The sequence below is a fragment of the Dysidea avara genome, chromosome 12, assembly GCF_963678975.1.
Source record: "Dysidea avara chromosome 12, odDysAvar1.4, whole genome shotgun sequence".
Taxonomy (NCBI): Eukaryota; Metazoa; Porifera; class Demospongiae; order Dictyoceratida; family Dysideidae; genus Dysidea; species Dysidea avara.
The window spans coordinates 9,634,519-9,637,699 of record NC_089283.1 but is presented as its reverse complement, the minus strand read 5'-3'; positions in this window follow the sequence as shown (position 1 = coordinate 9,637,699).

Sequence of the window (3,181 nt, the reverse complement as noted above, 5' to 3'; positions counted from 1 at the left end):
AACCCACCTTTTTCCAAATACAAAGAAGCTAAAGAGAAAGAAAGGATGAAAGATGCGTGTATTTTGGGGCCAATTATAAGTCTAATATTACAAATGGTAAAGTAAATAGGCGCTTCGCGCGCTGCGCGCGCGAAGCGCCTATTTACTTTACCGTTTGGTCACTAGGACATTAGGCAATTGGAATTCGCAAATTCCAATTGCATAAGTTTCAATGCTCAAAGTTTAAGACTTTATAAACACTGCTGACCTGGTTTGTTAACACGTCGAGGCGTTAATTTCCTCTGTTCCTGACATGGCAAATAATTAAAATTTTAGCGTTCATTCAGTACGCACGTGATGTAGTGGTACCAGGCTCTGTCCAGAACTCAAGTCTACCCCCAAGGAGTGGTCAGCACACAGAGAAAACTGCTCAAACGGACTAAAGGTAAGTAGGATAAGTAGATACACACGTTGAGATTATATTGTTTTGAAAGGCTAGTGTGGTACCAGACTACTTTCTCTAAATAAAATGCACCAGTTGGCGTGGCTATGGTAGTCTTGCATAGACCAGACAGAATTTTTTCTTAGTGTGTGAGTGCGGAATAAGTGGCCAATCAGCACCCACCATAGAGCTGGTGAAACGTTACACAGAAATTCTATGGGAAGTGTACTAGATCACTTATTCCCCACCCACACACGAAAGAAGAAAGTCGGTCTGATCTTAGCTATATTATAGTGAGTGATGTTGAAATGGGCTCCTTCACCCCATTGGTATTCCCTACTTTTTGGGGGAATGGGAGGTGCGGCTAGTATTGCTTACAAGAGGTTAGCATTTCTGCCTGCTGCTTAGAAAGACCAGTAGTGTAGTGTCCTGGATTAGATGCTCCACCAGTTTTTCTTTACTGTAACCCTGCCAGTCCAGTTACTATCGCAGCACTTGACCTTGCAATGTGTGAGGGTCAGGTGCATGCTTCCATCACATGTACTTCAATTGCTGTTTCTTGTTTATTTACTTGTTATATTTCAAGAAAAAAATCGCACAAAAAAATAAATCCAGTAGTATTGGCTACCAGCTTTTTTAAAAATGTGGGTTGTGGAGTAGAAAGAGCAATAAATGCATTGTATACAAACTGGTTAAACCTCTACCTTATCCCATCACCATTGTATGGCATGCATATGGGTTTAAGTCTCCACAAAGGACTCGACTGTATCGTTATTAGAAGTAGACAGCGTGCCTATACTACCTACTGTCAAGGAGGTGTCACTCTAATGTATCCTGTATTGTACGATCTTCATCCTTTAAACAAGGGATTTTTGGCATAGGACAGTACAAACATCATTTCAGGTAGCACTTTTACATTCAATAATTGTAACGTGATCTTGGAAACCTACCTTTTTGGTTTATTTTCTGTTTAATAGCTTAAATGAGGTATTGGGTGCTTATCTATCTTGTGTTAAAATTTTAGTTTAATATCCTGAGACGTGGCTGGTTTACTGTCCGGTACATTACAAACTAGTGCATTAAGGTTTGTGAGTGATTAAGGGTGACAAGTAGTGTTTACCAATAATTCCATACATGGTCTGATATAATCACCGAAGCTCCTAGGAAAAAGAAGCTTTGGGTGGGAAACTTTACAGCACGAAAGTTTAATAGTTGCTTTTATCGAAACAAATTGTTGAAATTTTCATTTAAGTTTTTGCTGTATGTAGAAGTCAAGGGTTAAGGTACACTCTTGGTAAGAAATCCAACTTTTGTGGATCGTCAACCACCCTGAGATCATAAGGCAGGCAATGTACTAGAGCAGACGCCTTATTCCTTATACAGACACCTTATAAATTTGTTTTTCATGGCCAACATCAAAGGTGGGGGTATTACTACTAGGTATAGCCTAAATATTTCTTTTCAAGGTTAACCCTTAAATCTGCTTTTCGAAAATGCATGTTTACACAATATGGACTCGCATGGTGACACTAGGTGAGATAACTTAATTCTTACAGCCTACAAACACACATAGATTTAAAAAGTGTATCCACTGGGCTACTTGGAGGAGCACTGTGACTACAGTGGCTTACTTATTATGAAGTGATGAACATCGACAAGTCAAGTCTCCGTGTTTCATAATTCTTGCCACATGCTTACTTTTGATTGTGGGATTACTCACGTAAATCATATATTGCCTGATACAAAAATTCACGACAAGTCCTATGGAAGTCACTGCAAGGTGATAGGAGCAACTACCATCGAGTCATCGACCATTTTATAGAGGTATGTAATAAAAAGTTTGCATGTTCCCTACCAAAAAGTTATTTTCATGGCCTCACCATGTAACATTAGGGTAAAACTCTAGGTATCATTTTAATCCTTGTTCCATCACAAGTAGAATAATGTAAATCGCATAGCCATAGAATGGATGCTTCGAAAGTTACAGCGCTCTATGCAAGGCATGCGTATTTATTAAGTTTAAATCCAGTTTTCTTGATTATGCAGGTTTAAGGGTTAAGTGTTGCTAAAGGTAAAATTTTCACAAATACAGTGGAACCTGTCTATAATGGTCACCTTGGGACCAGATATATCTGGCCTTTATATACAGGTGGCTGTTATAGAGAAAACCTGCATAAGGTGGTCAGCAACATTTTAGTGGCTATGACCGTTATAAATGAGTAATTATTATAAAGAGGCTCGCGCCAACCGCAATGTAGTAATATTTTAGTACAGAAACGGCAAGGTGAGCCTGTTATGGATGTTGGTTATAGCTATTGAATACGATTAAGCAATGAAGACTGATAGATTATATAGTATTCATTGAAAGGCAGGAAGTGTGATAATTGTGCATTAATTGAAATGATGCCGTGGTGCCAGGCAATTTGCTTAACAAGCCACCATAAAAGGTAGCGACCGCTATACGAAGAAGAAAGTTATGTATACAGTGATTCATGGGCAAATTCTTGGTTGGCCGTTATACGCGTTAGACAGGTGACCGCTTAATGCAGACCACAATGCATACATTTGTATTGGAAAATATTTGGGACCTCGTGACCATGGCCGTTATACAAAGGTGACCGCTTAATCCAGGTGACCGTAACACAGGTTCCACTGTACTACCCAAATGTATTACTCTCTATGGGAGGTCTAAATATTTCAAGGATAAAATTTTGCTGATAACCCCCCCCCCCCCCTCCCCAACACTGCACAATCAGCAAA